Source organism: Crocodylus siamensis, chromosome 11 (assembly GCF_052110815.1).
Source record: "Crocodylus siamensis isolate JL-2025a chromosome 11, ASM5211081v1, whole genome shotgun sequence".
NCBI lineage: Eukaryota > Metazoa > Chordata > Crocodylia > Crocodylidae > Crocodylus > Crocodylus siamensis.
Window position 1 is genome coordinate 54,313,598 of NC_143405.1, and position 20,089 is coordinate 54,333,686.

Below are 20,089 nucleotides of genomic sequence, written 5' to 3' on the forward strand. Positions count from 1 at the left end.
GTCCAGTGGACCACTTCATTCTGCAACAAGGTGCAAGGAATTGCATTACCTAAGATTTAACCAATTCCACGGCCTGGAATTAGTCAGCCTAATGCTGTAGAGAACACTGGAAACTTTCTACCTCTAGGCATTTTTTTCTTCTCAATTATATCTCCCCTCTTTTTTATTTTACTTTCGGTCTTTCACTGAAAGTAATGAAAAACCTTAGCATTTCTCAGCATTACATTTGCGCTACAATGTGTTTAGCAAAGCTTGTCAGACTAAAATAAAAATCAATGATTTTTTTTTTCCTTCTGATACAGAGGAAATACAAACAAGCAGTAGCACCGGTGGTATTAGCATTTTAACAAAAAAATCTATCTGATAAAGTGCTGCGCATTTGACTATGTACCTTAAGTCTTGATTGATAATTGAGGTGTAATCTCCTAGGAGTGGTTCAACAGCCAGCCTTGTTTAGAAACAAAATGAATGTTATGCAGCTGAAAATTATGCCAGTGACCTGATTCTTCAGAGGGCCTTAAACCCAGTGTCCAATGGTTCTGGTGCAATTTTGTAATTTCAAGCAATTATTCTTACAAGTATTTTCAGGCTAAAATAACTGAATGTATATGTTCATGTATTTGTATGTGCAAGGGTTTAAACGGGAGAGTTGAGTGAACCATGACATTAATAATGTTAACTTGATATGGCGTAACTGTATTGGTCTGTGTCACAGAAGGTATAAGTGCTATGTAATATTCAAACCTATAATTACCTGCACATACTACCCTTTACACACAGAAAACCAGGTTTAATCTCTGCATATTAGCATCTAATCAATTCACATAGCTAATAGCTACTGCACATATATTTGCAAGATAAATCAAGACATGAAATTAGGACTTGATGCCCTTTTGGAAGATATGCTTTATTCAAACACACCGCTACTCACAAGACAGAAGAAACTAGGTCAATTACACAAAAGATCAAATTGTATCATTTAATAGGAACACCCAGGCTTAAATAACTAACTCTATGGACACCTGATTAAAATGAAAGATTTTTTGTAGGCTTTAAGAGAGACAGGTTTTACACCCTGACCACTCAAAGCAGAAAGTCAATATTTTGTATAGGAAACCTAAGTTTGTAATAGGCCAAAACCTGAGATGCAAAGAAGTTTCACACCTTGCTGTAGCCTTTCCCAACCCCCTACCTTAAGAACAAAACACAATGGGTGCATCTACACATGTAACTAATAAATCAATTTGAGCCACAGTAAACTAATCCCAACATCACCATCTACATGTGTGTTTAAGTGCAGTAATTTACCGTACTGTTGGATATCACTTGTATTGGATGGAACTATTCAGAAGTGTAGTAAATTAGTCTACTGTGTCCTACTTCCTGTGCATGTGTAGACAGTGATGCTTTACTGTACAGCAAATTAATCTGCTGTGCAGTAAAGCATCTCATGTAAATGCCCTAAATTTAATCTAGTCCAGCTGTAGTTGCATGACTTGACATTACTTTGGCTTGCTACCGGAGCATCTGTGTGGAACCCAGCCTCTGGTTGCCTCAGGGCATGGTCTGGGACTGTGCCCTGCCCCAGTTTTTTTCTGTGCATTTTTTTTGTCCCATGGATATCCAGGGGTCTTATTTTGCCCCTGCGCTGCAAATCTGTGCACAGGGACTGTTTTCTCGTTCCTGCATGTGCCTCTTGCAGCATCTCAAAGGGCTTTGAGACACTGCAAGACGCACGTGCATGCTCATCCGGACATACCCTATCTGTCTAATTGCACCATGTATTATTATTTTAGTAAATATAGCTGGCTGCAACTTTTTCTTTTTATTAACTTACCTGCTGGAGATATATATATAGAGTAATCTGAAAGACAACAGAGCAAGTGCTTGTTCCAGAAAAATAACCAGTCATGACTGGTATTAGTGTATTGCCAGACCAAATAATTACCAGTGAATAAAAATCTGTATCTTCCATTCTGTTTTGCCCTTAAGGAGATTTCGGTAAGAGCAGAAGTTCTGAAAACTGTCTCTTCTGACCAGGCAGATACTGTAAACATTCAGTTAAAATATAATTTGGCACATTAGAGTCAGCACTAACTTGGCAAGAACACTCCAGCTACTAGTGTTCAATGTGCACTTCCATGCATTTCTACGCTGTCTGCTCAAGCATCACTGCCAGTACCAATGGCCAAAAACAAGCCTGGTTTGGCAGCTGCAGGCAAATGTTTGCGCTGAGGTCAGTGTTTCATAGACTGGTAGCTTAACTGTTATTTCAGAGTATGGCTGAAAAGTTATGTGCTTGCTACATTTGCACTACTCTTTCTACTTAGAAACCTCAGAAATCTCCAACTGTCCAGACAAAATATCCATCCAGCATCTCTGAACATACATACAGAACTAGGATCATCACACAAAGGGCTAGTACAGAGGAAACTTGCATAGAACTGCCTTTATCTCACTCAAAAAGACAATCAAAACTTTGTAATTTATCACATGAACCAATCAGGCAAGGCATCTTTGGGGCACAAGTGGCAGCCATGAAATTATTCTCTAGACGCAGGTAAATTGTGGACACAAATATAAAGGCTTCAATCTCAATTTTTCTGACAGGAGGCATACATGGAGATTATTAGTATCAGTATTCAGTCTATACAAGACATTTTCATTGGCTTGGATATTCTCTCTGAGATGAGTCTCACTATGCAGATTGGGGCTGGAAACAGGAGAAAGATTTAAGCCTAAGGAGCAGGGCTGTATAAATAACTGCTTTTTTTTTTTTGCTTTAAAAATAAAGTGAAGAATATTTTTAAATCTCATTTCTTCAACCAAAATCATTTGTTTTCATTTTTTTCTTGACAAAGTAGCAATATAAATTATGTTAATTCAACACAAAATATTTCATTCCATCAACTATGAAACATTTTGTTTTTAGGCACTTGTAAGAAGAGAAAAGGAAATAAAAGGCCATGCTTCACAATAGGATGGTGGTGGCAGTAGTAGCAATGTGCTTTTATTTCACAATGTATCTTCTAGGAGGGGATTTAAAACACTTCCTCCCACCTTGTAGAAAAGTGTCTGGCCCACAGGATAGTCTGAGGTAGGTTATCTTCAATGTCCTGTTGGATCTGCCCACTTCATATAAAATACTTGCATGTGGATTAAGCCAAAGAGTACAAAACATTTACTCTGGTCCTGAGCACAGATTTTGTGGTTTTAGTACGTTCGTGGGAGTAGGGAAATACGGTTTCAGATCTCCAAAGGTGGGGGAGGGAACTGAATCTGCACATCCCATGTTCTGGATGACTTCCCAAACAGGGGGCTATTGAATTAAAAAGGGCATTGCCACCATTTCTGTAGCTTTATACATTGTGTTCTGCTTTTCATTTTTTTACCCCCATCAAATCCATTTAGGGAATTTCAACTAAGTTTGAGAATTTCAAGAAAATAAAAATGACTGTTTTTGGCAAATTTATTTTACACCAAAAAAACCAAACAACCCCCCAAGCAAACAAACCAGCACAGATCTACCAAAGATTATGCTCTTATACAGATCTAACCATGACCTGAGCCACGAAAGCCCTGGCACAATTGTTCTATGGCCTGAAAGATGAAGATGGAGTGACCTCATAATATTAGTTTCTTTCTAGCCATTACACAGGGCCCCAAGACTTAAGCCAAGCTTAGCCACTTTGCTTTTGACATAATTTTATATAGAGGAAAGGAGACAATAAAATCAGGAATAGATTATATAGATATCATGAACAAAGATGACAGAGCAGGTAATAGTAAAGAGACAAAGCGGGTGTACAATGAACAATAACAAGAAGCCTTAGTCTAACATAGAGGAATTTACTTGTATATTATGTTCTTCATTTGAATGCATTTCAAAATAAGTGTATAAAGATCCATTTTAATAGAGGGAGGAAAATCTTCCTTTCTGTGCACACAGCATGAGATTTTGCTTTAAGGTGTACTATTGGACAATTAAAATAATAATGCTGGTAGCAGTTGATGCACTGATTTAAGCTAATGATAAGCAACACAAAAACATTTATGCCATATATTAAACCACAGGTTCTGATTTTATGATGCCAAGAAAATGGAAAAGAACTATACAGAAATACAAATCATGTGTTAGGAAAAGTATTTAAATAAAGGGCCTCCTGTGATCTAACTATACAGTTACGAGCACAAAAAACCCGTAGAAGCAAACAATGCTCCCGTGATTTCTGTTAGTTCCAGCAACTTTAATCACAAGTATGACATGTCAATTAACCAAAAACAACATGCTATGATACATGTATGCTATTACAATAAATTTGTTATTAATACTGATGATTTTTATGGTCTGAGGTTTTTAAAGGGAAATGTAAGTTTAAATTGGAACCCTTGCAATGCGCACTCCCTCTTTAAAGTTGGAAACATCTTTTTTAAAATTGTCATAGTTTCATAGTTGTTAGGGGCTGGAAGGGACCTTACAGAGCACTGGGTCCAGCCCCCCTGCACTTGGGCAGGAAAGACTGCTGGGGTCAGATGACCCCAGCACGGTGGGTGTCAAGATGCTTTTTCAAGATCGCCAGGGTGGATGACTGTACCGCCTCTGGGGGGAGCCTGTTCCAAACCCTCGGCACTCGACTTGTAAACAAGTTTTTCCTTATGTTTAGCCTGAAGAGATCTGCAGTCGGTTTGTGCCCACTATTTCTTGCCCTCCCCCAGGGGGCCTTGGTGAAAAGATGCTCCCCCAGGCCCTGATATATGCCCCTGATGTACTTATAGGCTGCCACCAAGTCCCCTCTGAGTCTTCTCTTCTCCAGGCTGAACAATTGGTCTGGCCTTTAGAAATGCATGTGGGGGATGCATACATGCGGCCAGGAGTTGTTAACTATTTAGACTTGTTCCTGCTATAAATTTGTCACTAGTGCAATTAGTAACTCCTTACTTATTATTTCCTGTTAAATAACACTGTAATTCCTCCCTGCCCCCTCAGTACACTAAAATAGTAATTTCAAGAAAATAATGTAGAAACCAACTTCTACATGCAAAGCTGGACCTAAGTGTAAATACTACCCTTATATTATTATTTTCCTATTTTTAGAGATTATCAAAAAAGATTATTAAAAGTTCTTTACACCTGACATAAAAGGCTCTTTATATTTTTCTTTACTGTTGTCCTTTTTTTTTTTTTTTTTGCATTCCTGTTCTTATTTTATGGGCCTGACTCTATTTTCATTTGTATTAATGAAAAATCAATAGTAATTCCATTTCAGTCTATGGCATTACCCTTGTATGTGGGCAGAATCACACTCCATGGTTTGAAAGAACTCTTTAGGAATCCACATCAAATTCTTGTCTCTGTTCTCCATCTATTTATGAAGGATACAAATCTGAGCAATAAAAACCATAAACATTTCTTGAATTTAGAGATTTATTTTCAGAAATAATGACATCACCTGCCCATCATATGGGGAACTAAGTAGAATATTTTAAGCGGTACATTGCCTTAAATGCAAACTACCAAATCAACCAATGTAGAACTGTCCCCTTCCTGCACACATGCCTCTCCCGGTAATCAGGGTGCACAGAAGGATATTGTGATTATTTCAAAAGAAAAACCATTATCCCTATCCATAGGTTCTAGCAAGCATATGCCATATATATTGGCAACTAATGATGGACAGGGAAATTTGTCGATTTTAAAGAAAAACTATTCTATATGACACAATGAGAGACAGTAAGCAATGGGATGTTGCTGAGATGACTCTTTTTTAATGATGTTATTCAAAAGGATATGAACCAAATTAGAAGAGAGAGGTCAAACTGCAATTCGTGTTTTTATATAAGTCTTCTACTGTTTCTCCCCTAGGAGCAAGATTTTTGCAAGTTGATCATAATTTTCGCTGTGTGAAGGAAGACAGCGAGGTGTTCCTCTGGTTTTATATTTTCTAAATGAAATTTTGCTCAGTAAAAGTACTTGCTATCATAGTGCAATAGGTTTGCTACAACTTGACATTTGTAATAATGGAATAGTGGATAAAGTCTCTTGCTTTGAGTCATCAAAATAAAAGCCTACTGCCACCAAGAAGATTCACTGGAACAAGAAACTAGCAGCCATGAACTATCCTCAAAACTGAAAATGAATTAACAACATTCAATCTTCCAACTGAAATCTTATATTCATGGGGCAGAATAAGAAGTGACAATACATATAAATATTTCTGATCATCATCGTGGCTAGACTATGACTCACTTCCCAAAGGCACCTGCCATTACTGTCCATACAACATTTCCCGCTCGAATAATTAACTGACAGAATAAAGCATGCTTATCAGACTGCTTTTATATTTTGTGTGTTTGTGCTTGTTGTTAAAACAGCACTAAGAACTGCAAGTGTGGAGTCGGTATCACCGTATCTCGGACAATTTGGGACCTGTATGAATCCCTTGAAATTTTAATCCGTGTTTCTTTTCAATATTTACATTTGGCTTTTGTGACTTGTGATTCATGAATAGGAACATAGTTACCTAACAAGGGAAGAGAGGAGGGAAGAAAGGTTTATCAGAGTGAGTGCTACATGTTTGCTGAGTAAATGTCCAACAGGCTTGGTAAAATGGGAGCTATATGAACTATACTGGATGTTGGGCAATATTTAAAAAAAAAAAAGCAAAGGTCAACAAGAGACAAAGGAGTACTATGGAAGCTTTCTAAAGTATTTTAAAATACATCAGGACATTATATGGGGAAGCTTAAAGAAAAAAAGTGCCACTATTTAGCACTCTTTTTAAGCCGCATATGTAACATAACACTAATAAGCAAAATTCTGCCCTAAGTCTGTAGGTCTGTAGTCCATAAAGAGTTGGGATGGAATCACAGTGCAGAGGAGCAAGCTGTGGAGAGACTGCATGGGTGCATCCACACGAGTGTGCACATGCCCCTTGCCCCACCTCAAACCCCTCTGAGGCAGGGCAACAGGCACATGTGGGACCAAGAAAATTAGCCCTTGGATATCCAGGGGTCTAAAGAAAAAAAAAATCGATGTTTAAAAAAAAGCCGAGTAGGCAACTGGAGGCTGTGTCCTCCACGGAGACGCTCTGGCTGCCAGAACGTCTCTATGGTTGCCCCTCACCCTGAAACATGCAGCTGGCCAGGCTGCATGCTTCAGCACCAGGGCTCCAGTGCTGGTGAGTAAGGAGTCGGGGGGCTGGAGGAGGGGGGGACCATGGAGGGGATCCCCGATGGCCCCACCCACTCCCCCAGCTTCCCTGAACCCTGCCAGCCCCCCCAAGTCCCCTGACCCCTGCTGGAGGTAGCCCCTCCCCCTGCCAGCCCCCCTGGAGGCTCCGACCCCTGCCCTGGCCAGCCCCATTCCCCCAAGCCCCCCCATCCCTGCCCCCCCACCCCATACTTAAAAAACAAAAACAAAAAACCCCAGCACTTACCAGCAGTTGTAGCTGCCGTGTGGCTGACTGGGGCCCTGCCTGCACAGCGCAGGACAGGGTGACAGCCCCAGCCCCGGCCCTCCTGCCCCTCTGCTATCCTGTGCTGCCCAGGGAACTGGTGGGGGATGGAGCCACGGGGGGCAACAATTGGGGGGCTGGGGTGGGGCATGTAGGCTTTGCAAGGGGGGTGGTAGTCCCTGTGGGGGCCACTTGGCTCCCATTGGGAGGCCATACCCCTTTTGTGGGGGGTTGAACCCACTGTTGGGGGGCCGAACCCCTTGGGGCTTGAACCCCTTGTTGGGGAGCTGTACTCCTTGTGAGAGTGCCGAATCCCCTGTTGGGGAGGCATACCCCTTGTGTGGGGGCCATCTCCTTGTGAGAGTGCAGCAAGACATGTATTCATGAAACATATTACAGTTCACTTTATTATTATGATAAGAGACTTGCTTTAACACTGTAAGCTATATCAATAAAATATTGTCCAGCTGATCACTGTCTCTTTCTTGCTGTCTGTCTTTATAATGGTCTTTTGTTTTACTTGTGGAGGAACATGGATTTGGGGATATTTTTATCGGGGATTTTTTAGTTTTCCAATACGGAACACCAGAATACCTGCTTGGGAGGCCAGCGGCAGGACCCTGCCTACTCAGAGCTGGCACCTTGGACCCATCTGGCTGTGGCTGACTTCCTGGACAAATGGGGCCAGGAGGACACGCTTTGACACTTCAAAGCAGGCCACCACACCCGGAACATCTTCCGGGTGATAGCTGCCCAGTTGGCCGAGCAGGGGGCACAAATGGCAGTAGCGCTGCACAAAGGCCAACCCTGCAACTGCAGTCCACTGGCAGCTGGCCCAGAGGGGCAGATGCCTCTACTGGCTGTGCAGTCCCCATCCGGGTCTGGCAGGTGCACAGCAGGTCACAGCCAGGCAGCAGCCCCCACTGTCAGCCTGCTGCAGTGGGTCGAGGGTGCAGGGAACTCTCAGGGCTGCTTCAGCAGTCCGGCTGGCACAAGAGGCAGTGTCCCCAGGTACCAACTGGCTGGGCTCCAGAAGCTTGTGAGAGCGAGTAGCCATGAGCTACTTGCCAGGGTGGCTTTTTATACTGCTGGGGCCAGGACAGGGTAGCTTTTTATACTGCTGGGGACAGCACAGGTGCTGGCCCCGGGCTCTAGCTCCTCCTGGCTGCAGATCTGGGAGGAACCAGGCAAGGTTATTTTGCCTAAAGTGGCACAATTTGCTCCACAACAAAGTGCATGTCTGAGCATGTGTGCTGAAGCAAAAAGCCCTGGCTCAACTTTGCACTGCTTCTAGTTGAGCTGCTGCAAGCGTACATGCTTGCATGTGTGGACGTGCCCCATGAGTCCAGCTCCAGGCTAATGGTGGGTGTTTGCAGTCACTAGATAAAAGCAGGATCAGACCTGATGTCACTGGATTTGTTAGAAGGCAGACTCACTGGCTAGTCCTGACCTGGTAGACAATACAGAAACCTTTGAAATTTAGAGACCCAATGGGCTGAACAACTGGACAAATAAAAATTACGATGCAAAAATCAGAATTAGTAAAAATACTGAGGCTTTACTAGGTGTCATATATGTGTAAGTTAATGCTAATCATTTAATTGTTACTAGAAACAGACCATTATGGGTCTAAGTATCCACCTCCCATACCTAATACGTAGGCACAGCCAGGAAATCCTGAAGATCCTTTGCAAAGCCTATAAAAATAGGCCCAATATAGTCAAATAAGTGCATGAACATTACCTGAAACATCTTGCAAAGGTAACCGAAAGTACATAGAGAGATGGAGAGCTTGTGCTGCATGGAACAACGTTCATTATTACACAGATTTCTCCAGAGAAATCTATTAAAACTTAGGAAAGACCTATCTAGTTCAATGTTTTTTCAACAAGCACCTTACAATATGGACAACAGAAGGCTGTGGCTTTTTTAAAAAGCTGGAAGCAGCTGTTTTGTACAGCATGAACAAAATTACACAAATCTCCAACAAAAAGGTTAATCAAGTAAAATTTAAAAATTAAGTCTTGACAAGCCACCACAGATAATGGTGGCCCAGGCATAGCACCGATGTATCTCCTGTGATGTCATCTACACCCCTCTATTGCAAATGAAACGTTGCATGCCAAAATCTTCAGTTTTACAAGCAGCAGGAACCTGCCCAGCAGAATGACAGAGGTTTTATTTAATCCATGGGATATGTTTTTGGTAACCATGGCTAGGGAAAGCAAAAGTTAACAAACCGAGAAAAAAAATACACACACACATATATTGAAAGAACATTTCATGCTGCGTAGGGTCTGTGTGAAAACATGCTGGACTTTCTGTAACAAACATGAAAGCTACAGCTCTTCTTTGTAGCATCATTCAGGGATGTAGGACTATTTCAAGTTAGTTAATCGTAAGTGACAGAATGTGAGCAATTTACCGCAGGGTAAGTTTAAATGTCAGCTGTTAGTAAACCCTAAGCCAGCCAGAGGCACCAACGCTCTGCAGCACTACCACTGACGAGTACCGGTCCAAGAAGCTGAAATTCTAAGAATACGAGAGGAAGAGGGCAACCGTATGGGGGTAGTCCCTGAAGTAAATCCTCTCCTGATTGGCTGGCTTTTAGAGCCAAAGGAAACAATGCCAGAGCTCCATGAAAGCAAAACTGTACATATAAGCTGCCATCCTTGCTGGAATGGTATTCTACAGGCTAAAACGTGTCCTTGGAACAAACAGCTCTGGTCTGTACCAAATTTGAATTGCATGCGTCTCTGCAAGAGGCATATGAAAACTGCTGTCTACTGGCATTTGAACTGTATGGTGGGAGGGAGGCATCTCAGATAAGAGGAGCCAAAAATTAAAAGCTGGGATAGAGAAGCCCATTCAGTCAGCATTTGGGAAAGCTGAACTTTTTTCTGATTTCTATATACTCGACATGTTTACAGAAGGCTCTGGGGGCATCTACATGTGAAAGTGATCTGCTAAAATAGAAACAATCACATGCTACTAATAGCTGTTAATAACAGAGTCTTCCTAACATTTCAGCCAGTTTTGTTTCACAACAATCCAGCTTCCAGCATGCCCCTTTAAGGCCCAATTCTTTTTGGGTACTATCAAGTTGCTGAGGTCAACGCCAATTGATGATGCCAAGCATGTCCTGAGGACTCGGCTGATATTTCAACAAAAAGAAATTGGAAACTAAGAGCCTTATACTTCCCAGGTTACTAGAGATTTTGAGTATAAATTGTTTCACTGAAAGGCAAGATGTAGTAGTTCTGAAAGACAAGGCACCTTTAAATGAATTATAGATCTTGTTTACATATGTGTGCTTTCCAGACAGAAGGTAACCACCAGTCACGAGCAAAATGGTATGAGCTACACTACCCATTCACCACCAGAGAGAGTTCACTTGCTTACTACAAAATGTTCAGCATTAAGTGCCCTGAGGCTAGCTCTCTTCAGTCTATTCACAATTCTCCCAACTGAAAATATTTGCCAGTTTCAAATATATTTCGTGGGACACGTTTGTATTATTTTCGTCAAGCAGAACAGAAGATGTTTGCTTGAAATCTAGTTTATTTCAAGTGATGTGCAGCTTTGTGGGGGTGGGTTTTAAGTGAATGTAAATGCTCAGCCACTGATGCTGATGCCATTCCAGTTACTATATTAATGCCGTATGCTAATTATAATATACGAGTCCATATGTATGAAATATGAAGTGCAGACACAAATACCTTTTAAATCATGATGCTTAATAATTTCCAGCACAAAAGTGATCCAGCCCAACTACCTAGTGCCTCACTCCTCCCTATACTGTGCAGTGATACAAATCAGTCTGGGGCCAGAATCCCAGAGTCATTCCTACTAGAGGTATGCAGTCTGCACTGAACCATGGAGACATTTGCACGCTTTCCTTTTGCCTCCATCAAGCTTGCTATCTTAGGAAGCCAGCATCAGCAGTAGGGGACTCACCTATAATCTGGCAATTAGGACTGTTTCCTGGGAAATGGGGTTTGAATTCCCTTGGGGATCAGGAGAGGGGTCCCACTTCCTGGGCTATAGCTCTTGCTTCAAGCCCATCAGACAAGGGTAGATGTCATAGCCAGGGGGTGCTGTGCTTTATGTCTAACTCTATATGTCCCCAGTCAGGGTGCTGAGCAATATGGATCCCAGCATGATGGAAGTGCATAACTTTTAGGCTTGTGTTGGATTCCTCAGTTTTCATAGAATCAGAGAAAGTCAGGGCTGGAAGGGACCTCAGGAGATCATTTAGTCTAATCCCCTCCTCAAAGCAGGACCATCCCTAACTTGATCATCTCAACCAAAGCTTTCTCTAGCTGGGTCTTAAAAACCTCCAAGGATGGAGAGTCCACAATCTCTCTGGGTAACTTGTTCAAGTGTTTTATTACCCCACTAGTGAGAAAATTCTTTCTAATGTCCTAAAGCCTTCAAAGATTGCATCATCACCATACTTAACCATTGGCAAGCTATTTTACGGAAGACAAACCATGACCCCACTGTAGACCAGAGGTTATCTCCTCTTAAAGCTTTATATGATTTACTTCACATATTTCCTAAACATGTGTGCTTATTATAGCCATCTTTTTTTTTTTGGGGGGGGGGGGGTTGTTGGTTTTTTTTTAAATTTCTAGGGTCAGAAGGGACCTTGTAGATCATTGAGTCCAAGCCCCAGCTCTAGGTTACATCCTTTCTGTAAAGGCCCTCCTCTGTACCAAGAGGGATTGAACAAAACTACTAATAATTTCTTGTCTCACAATACTCTGGCTTAATAACAATAAGGTGTGTGGGGGGGGGGGGGGAGGAGGGGGAAATCTAACCTTAGAAATTCAGACTGCACCATATCAAAAGACTGTTTTCTCTCAGGGCCATCTTAGTCATTCATTCAAGCAATGATCTAAAGTTTCTCTGTGTGGCAAAGTGAGTTGCACTAAGGCTAGCGGTCGCTGGCCCCCCACCTGCCTCTTGGCACACTGCCCGCCGGTCTTGCCCGCCACAGCTTGTTGGAAATTAATGAGTTGGTAAATAAGACAGGAGGCTACCCATTTACCTTCACACCCCGATATTAGGGGGGGTGCCCGTGGCTCCGTACCAACCCTACACTGCAGCCCAAGCCTCATAGATGGCATCCACATGTTACTAGCACACCAGCCCCACACTGGAATCCAGAATCTTCCTGGCGGGACCCTCCTATGCTGCCTACACTGTCTTCATCTGGGTTGCTGAGTTCCTCGTAGGTGGCTTCCTCTCAAGTGTGGCACCCTGCTCAGGACTTTTGGCTATACACAGGCTCTGGCCTCACCTCCAAGGCCAGGCAGGGTCCTGGGCCCACAACCCAGGGTGCCCCTCATGGTGGGCCCCTGGCCCTTTTGACCATCTCAGCCCTGGCCCCAGCTTGGACTAGTTAAGGGGCACTCTACTGCCAGCTTCACTAGCCCCACACTCTCCCCAGGTCCCAGAGTCTCACAGGGGACTCTCACTCCCCCACTGGGGCAGTAGGTCATGGTGCTACTACTGATGTTATTTCTACCCACCCAAAGGTGAGAGCTGGGGTTAAGGTGGTAACTGGCCTGGCATTTCCTGGGGGCTCCTGCATCACTGAGAGCCCCACCAGGCCACCCACTTCTGGCAGGGTGCAGTTTTAGGTCATGCCCAGGACCAGGAGCCTCCAAAACCATCCCCGACAGTTCCTCCCTTACCTCCAGCTGATACTAGCAGCCCCGCTGCCCAGTGTTGTTGTTACCTGGCCTCCAGCAGCACAGCTGCCCCAGTTATAAGGGCAGCTCAGGGTTCAAAATGGCTGCCCTCAGGCCCTTAAAGTGGCAGGCACCCACAGTGCCCTTCCATACTCTGGTATTCTTTAAAAAAGCCAAGTTGTAAGCATTTCCTCATTTATTAACTCCAACCCTCCTCAACCTCAACATACTAGTATACTGCAATGAGACCTGTAGTGTAATGTTAAATAAAACAGAGACCCATTTGTGCACTACTAGGACAACTACTGGCATCACTACCAGGACATATAAAGTCTGTAATGGGGACATCCGATTCGTGCAACATGTTGTGAAGATTTTGATTTCAGTCATCAAGATGGAATAAATTCAAATTCCTAGAAAAGCCAGCTTCATTTCCACATGCCAGAGAGGGGATTGATTCATTTATCCAACACTTATTCAGAACTGAATTACCAGGATTACTTTGGCAGCAGAGCTAAACAAAACCTCCAAAATTCAGATTTTAATCCTAATTGCAATTTGAACCAATTACTGCTTAGAAAGTAATCTTATGTTATTACAAATTTATATTTGCATGGTGTATACCTGGAATAATGAACTGCAAGTTAGGCATTTGCTTTCAGTTAATGGTAAGGTCAAAAATCTGCATCTTTGCAACTGTCCCAAATGACAGAAAAATCTTTATTCCTTGTCATTACCAACTGTTTTGTCCCATCTTTTTCAAATAAACGTTGACTTCATACCACATTTGTTAGTGATATTCCAATTCATCCTTTCACTGTTAAAAACAAAATGAATGTGAATGAATTGACAATACTGTTAAATATGCCAGCAAAATATTTTTCTGCAAAATGAGTCAGACAACTTTTTCTTTTTGAACTTCACAGAGAGCAACTCTAAGAGAGCTGTCACAATATGTTGTTTGTCTTAAGTTCAGCGCCAATGTGTTTTGTGTGGTAAACTTGATCACCATCTGCTTTTTATGATCCTAGTTCCATGTTGGGAGATGCTAAGTTTGTGAATTATGCATTTGCTCTGTAAACAGAACACAAGGCATAAACTGCATGCTTACAAGACTTATTTTTTAACCGATACTTACAATTCATAGTTGTATTATTTTGGGAATACACTTGTGTTATTTACTTATAATGTTGTAGAAAATACTGGATGGTGTGAGGAATTGGGAATGCAAGAATTCACGTGCCACTCTTAAATAAGCATCAATCGTTCATTTTATGGCAGAAAAACCCAATGTGAAACACTCAAGAGATTAAGGTCTTGGGGTTCAGAGGCAGGATAAGAACTCAGGAAATCTTACTGCAGCTTTCCACTCTGCCACAGATTTCCTGTATAATCTTGAGGAAATTGTTACTGTTCATAATATGAACATTTAAGGTAATACTGCCATCTTTATCTATCTTGTCCATTTAGGTTTTGTACATTGATCATGAACTGTAATTTACTAGATATTTATACAAGCTTCCAAGTACTTGTGCAATGTATATAAGAATAACAAATTTTCCCCAGGGATAAGCCTACAGAGTAAGTAAAAGGGGAGAACAGTAAGAACACTTAATGATTAAATTCTCTTCCCCAAATTTGCATAAAATGGATTAAGTCTAAGATGGTTCAAATTCTGGCAGTCCTATAAAATTGTGTTTCATACACTGCCATTTTACCCTGAAGAAATCTGGATCCAACTTTGAAATGTACACACAAGTGCTGATATGCTAAGATTAAATTACTCAAGTCTGAGACTTCTTAGAAACTGGCTATGTGCCTTAACATTTCTTAAATTTTACACCTACAGATTAGTAGTTTTATAGTTAAGATATTATTGTGCCTTCTCATCGAAGCTCATTAGTGATTATTGACATCTCTATGTAATAGGCTATCACTATAAAAAAAACTGCAGTATCATTTCGTGTATCCCTGCCTGGATTAGTTGCTCCATTAATTCTGCAGTTTCCTCTGTGAAAGATCTAATCTTGATCCTTTATTGCCCATGTTCTATAACTATTTAGCAATGCAATCTGGGAGTGAAAACTACAGCGGACTGGAGTTTTTTTCTTCTCGAGATTGAAGTAATAAAAGTGTGTTGGGTAAATGGTATGCCCAGTTCTCAATAAGATCCTGATTAGAACATGAGAATTAAAAACCCAGCATGCAATACACAACCGTAATGCTGTTACAGAGGAGATCATGTTGATAGGTATATTCCTTGTAGTTCATTCACAACGGGTATCTCATACACCAAAAAAATAATTCAGTCACAATAAGATAATAGCTCTAGAGAAAAATGACTAATGTTAGGTTTACAAGCAGATAATATTGAGGTAGGTTTTAGGACCACACTGGTCCTCAAGTTGCAGGTATCAAGCTTGTATTATTTCCTGTTTCTGAGGCATTTACTAGCTGTGGTTACTCTTATTGCCAATTAAATAGAGAAAACTTGAGATATTCTTTTGGAATACAGTCTCTAAACCTCTCACCCGGAAATCCAACTGGCGATTTGTCTGAGCAGTCTTCATCTATATGCCAGCAGCAAACAAGGACACCTCAAATTCCAGAGCTTTTTTTATGTAAGATCTTGCTTTCTTGCCCCTTGGATACAGTGTGATCTTTACCCTAAGTAGCTCAACTGAATTACATTTCCCAGCAAGGAAGCTCAGTTGGGCAATGCGATGAATGCTTGTATATCTTCTGCTGACGGGGAGAATCTGACCCAGGGAACTTTCTGGCATTATAGATATTGTTTGTTACTGACAGTGACCACAGTTAGAGCTGGGCAAAATTCTGAGAGGGGCAAAATTGTGCCTCCCTCACCCTTTCCAAACATGCACATTTGTGTCAACCTAGATTATTCACAAATGAAGCAGGACATGCATTCAAACTCCGGTCCCACCCTTTCCCTTGTTTTTTGTGATTTCACCAGAATAAGGTAACACTGGTTTGGGGAAAGCATGGTGAAGCAGCCACTGCTCCACTCTTCCCAGTCCCTGGGGGCTGTGAAGTGGCAGGAAGAGACTACCTGGGCCTTCTCAGACCGGGGCCCCCTGGTTTGGAGAATGGGCAAGAAGCAGCTTCTTCTGTTCCAACTCCCGGTTTCTGGAAGCAGAGTGGAGGGAGCACCAGCCCACTCTACAGGCCAGGTAGTCCCCACTGCTCCCCTTCTTTCTCAGACTGGCCAAAAGGGGAAGGCTGATGGGAGTAAATCCCCCAGTCTGTTCCCCAGGCTGGGGAAGATGTATGGAGCACTGGCCTAGTGCTCCCCTCCCCTCCTGGACCAGACCAGAAGGAAAGCATCCAGACGTTCATTCTTGTGGGAGAGTTTCTCTTGCAAGGAAGACCTTCCAGGGTGTCAACCTGCAACACCTTTCTCCTCAAGGGGGTGTTTCTTCCAGGAGACACTGAAAACACTTGTATACTCCTAGTTTCTACCATGAGAGCAGCTATAATCCTGGCAGAAACATAATACCTGCACAAGGCCATTGTCATCAGATGCCCCAAGCACCAAGGAGCATAGAGATTCAGCAAGGAGCTGACTGAACAAAGAGATTCAGAGGGTGCTAACTTCTGCCTGCAGAGGGAAGGTAACTTGACAACCATTTAGAAGAATATTTGCCATTTGCCTATTTTCAGGTTCTTCCTCCTCTCCTAAGGAGTACAGTGAAAACAAATCTATTTGTCTGATACTTAGCCAATGCTCTGCTTTTTTCAGAAGTGCTTTAGCAGCAACCAACACCCAAGTCAGTATGATTCATTGGATCAATAATTCTAAGGTCTCTACCTAAAAGGTTGAAAAATGTGATATACCCTGGCAGAAGAGTAATGATTGTAATGTTCAGCAAAATGGTTAATGAGCCTTGGAGAAGGCACACTTTGAGGGAGAGAAATATGTACAGATTTAACCTTGCACACTAGCTTCAGCAGAACAGTCTGTCTTTGGTGTTAACCCTCAAGTTCCTGTGGTATAAATCCGTTAGAAAGACATTTTTATGTTCTCCTCTGTTTTTATTCCTGTACTAACTGGCACTTCTTGTTGCCCCATTTTCGACTGCTGATGAGTGTAAAAGAGGCCTCTGGCGCCTGGAGTAAAGAGTTCTAATTGTGCCTTTGGTAACTGGCTAAGTGATTTAGGCGGCACATTTATCATTCGAACGCACAAGAAAAACTACATTTCCCAACTACATTTCCCTCTCCCCTCACCTGAGTCTTTCTGCCTCCTTTCTTCTGAGACAACAACATTCTCTCTGCTTCCCCATCTTCCTCTGTGCAAACTGTATTGAAGCTAAATCACAAAAAGGCAGCTTATAAGAAGTGGAAACTTGGACAAATAACTAGGGAAGACTATAAGAGCATGCAGGGATGAAGTCAGGAAGGTTAAAGCGCAATTCGAGTTGCAGCTAGCAAGGGACGTGAAAGGGAACAAGAAGGGTTTCTACAAGTATGTCGGGAGGAAGAGGAGGATCAGGGAAAGGGTGGGTCCCTTAGTGAATGGGGGAGGCAACCATGTGACACAGGATGCGAAAAAGACTTAAGTGCTCAATGGTTTTTTCACCTCAGTCTTCACAGGCATGGTCAGCTCCCAGACCACTGCACAGGGCAGCACAGTTTGGGGAGGAGGTGGACAGGCAAAAGTTGTGAAAGAACAGGTTAGGGACTATTTAGAAAAGCTGGACATGTACAAGTCCATGGGGCTGGATGGGATGCACCCAAGGGTGCTGAGTTGGCTGATGAGACTGCAGAGCCATTGGCCATCTTCTCTGAAAAGTCATGGTGAGCAGGACAGGTCCCGGATGATTGAAAAAGGGGAAACATAGTGTCCATGCTTAAGAAAGGGAAAAAGGAGGATCCAGGGAACTACAGACCAGCCAGCCTCACCTCAGTCCCTGGAAAAATCATGCAACAGCTCCACAAGGGATCGAGTGGCAGCCAGGGGTCTTGCTGCTGGGAGGGGAAAGGTGCCGGCTGGTGGGGTGGTATGAAGGACAGCTGATACGAGGGTGGCTGCCCTCTCATCCCGCCACCCCCCAACAGGTCCTCTTCGCCAATCGGCACCGAGGGGAAGGGCAGCACAAAGGACAGCCAGCAATCAAGATGGCAACTGCCTCTCATTCCTCCTCCATCCCAAGGCCCCTCCACCAATCAGTACCAAGAGGCAGGGCCACCCTGAAACGCCTGAGAAATTGGCTTTGCCTGCTACGAGCAGGCCGCAAAAACTTTCTGCCGCACTGCAACTTAAGTAGGTCTCTACCTGTAAACTCTTCAAAGAGATTAAAATTCTGCCTTTAAATGAGTTATTTTTTCTAAGCACTCAGCAAGACAAATATGCCCTTTAACAATCCTCAGTCATTCTCCAAACCCCTCCTCAATTCCTCAGCCTGGTTTAACAGGCAGTCCATTAGTGGCCTATGACTACCTGTCACTAGCCAGCGCTACTGCAAACTCTATATTTATCTACATTTTTAAAACCTCATGTCTGTGATGAAAATAACTACGTGTCCAATCTCCTTTGCGTAGCACAATCTTATCTAGCCAACAGTTTTCCATAATGAACTTCTGTCTCCTAAAGTTTAGCGCTTCTTTCCTGTCTAGTGCAAGACAGGATAGGATTAGCCAGTAGCAAATGGTAAACAGGGTTGTTGTTGCTTTTTTAAATGAACTGGCTTCTGAACAACCATACTTTAATTTTAAAGCTGTTTAATAGCCATAGCAAATAGCAGACAAAAGTAGTGAAGTGGAGACTATGATCTATAGATTCATTTGAAAGAATCCTTTATTATACAGAGTACCCTCTATCACATCAGTATGAAATAAAAATCACGGTAAATTGTTAAAGCAATTAGAAGTTATGCTTTTAAGACATTTGGGAGATAATTATGGTGAAGGAAAAAAATATTCTGTCTGGGCTGGAATGACAGCTAAGATATAAAGAGATTTGTGAACTGGTCCCCCTTCAACTTGGTTTCTATTGAGACCAGGGAGCAAAGCAGTGCCTGTGTACATGCATTGTGTACATGCCCAAGTCAAGCTATTCCAATTTCCCCCAGGAAGCTTTAGGATCATTGAACAAGCTTCAGAAAGGCTCCTTTGGAAAGCTCTGTACCAGGAAAGGAGGCCAGCTGGACAGAGAGAGAAGGTCGACATTTTCCCAGCTTTGCTACTGATCTCAGCTTAGAGTTGCTGAATGTTCATGAATGCACCTAATCTCCCATCCAAGGATCAGTTCAACCAGCTTGAATTTTTGTAACTGTGAACACCTGTGGTTCTTGACCCTTTTGTGTTTTCCGGTAGCCAGTTTGTAAGTGAAATAACAAAACTCAGAGCTAATTGTGTGCATTAAAAATAAAGCTGTCCCTAGATAGATTACCTTAAATCGAGCTTTTTGTATATATCAGCTGTCATTAAAAAGTTCCCAACAGCTTTTCTGCTGCATCATAAGGGAAAACTGTATTTGTCGTAAAGAAAGAAACACCAAAGGAGATGCTATATTTGTCCTTTTTACAATCTATGAGAAGTATGCTGGGCAGTGTGCTTATCTCTTTGGAATAAAGCTGCATCTATTCATAAGAGCATGCATCAATTTTCTATAAGCAAATCAAAGAAAGCAAGTCATAGAAACAGAGACATCAATGACTGGTCTTTTATGGAACAAATAATAATGCACTTTTGCTAACGGCTTCTGTTAGGAGCCCAACAAGAAAAGCAACGGACACGCAAAAGACCTCTGAATGAAGAAGCAGCTGCAGGTATTCGCCCCTTTGGATGATGGAATCCCAGGTCTTTTCCAACTTATTGCTTTACTGCTCATTTTACCCTAAAAATTATAAGTCCCTGGCTAAATATCACATTACCTGGAAACGTCCTGTTCCTTAAAGCATTATCCATATTGTG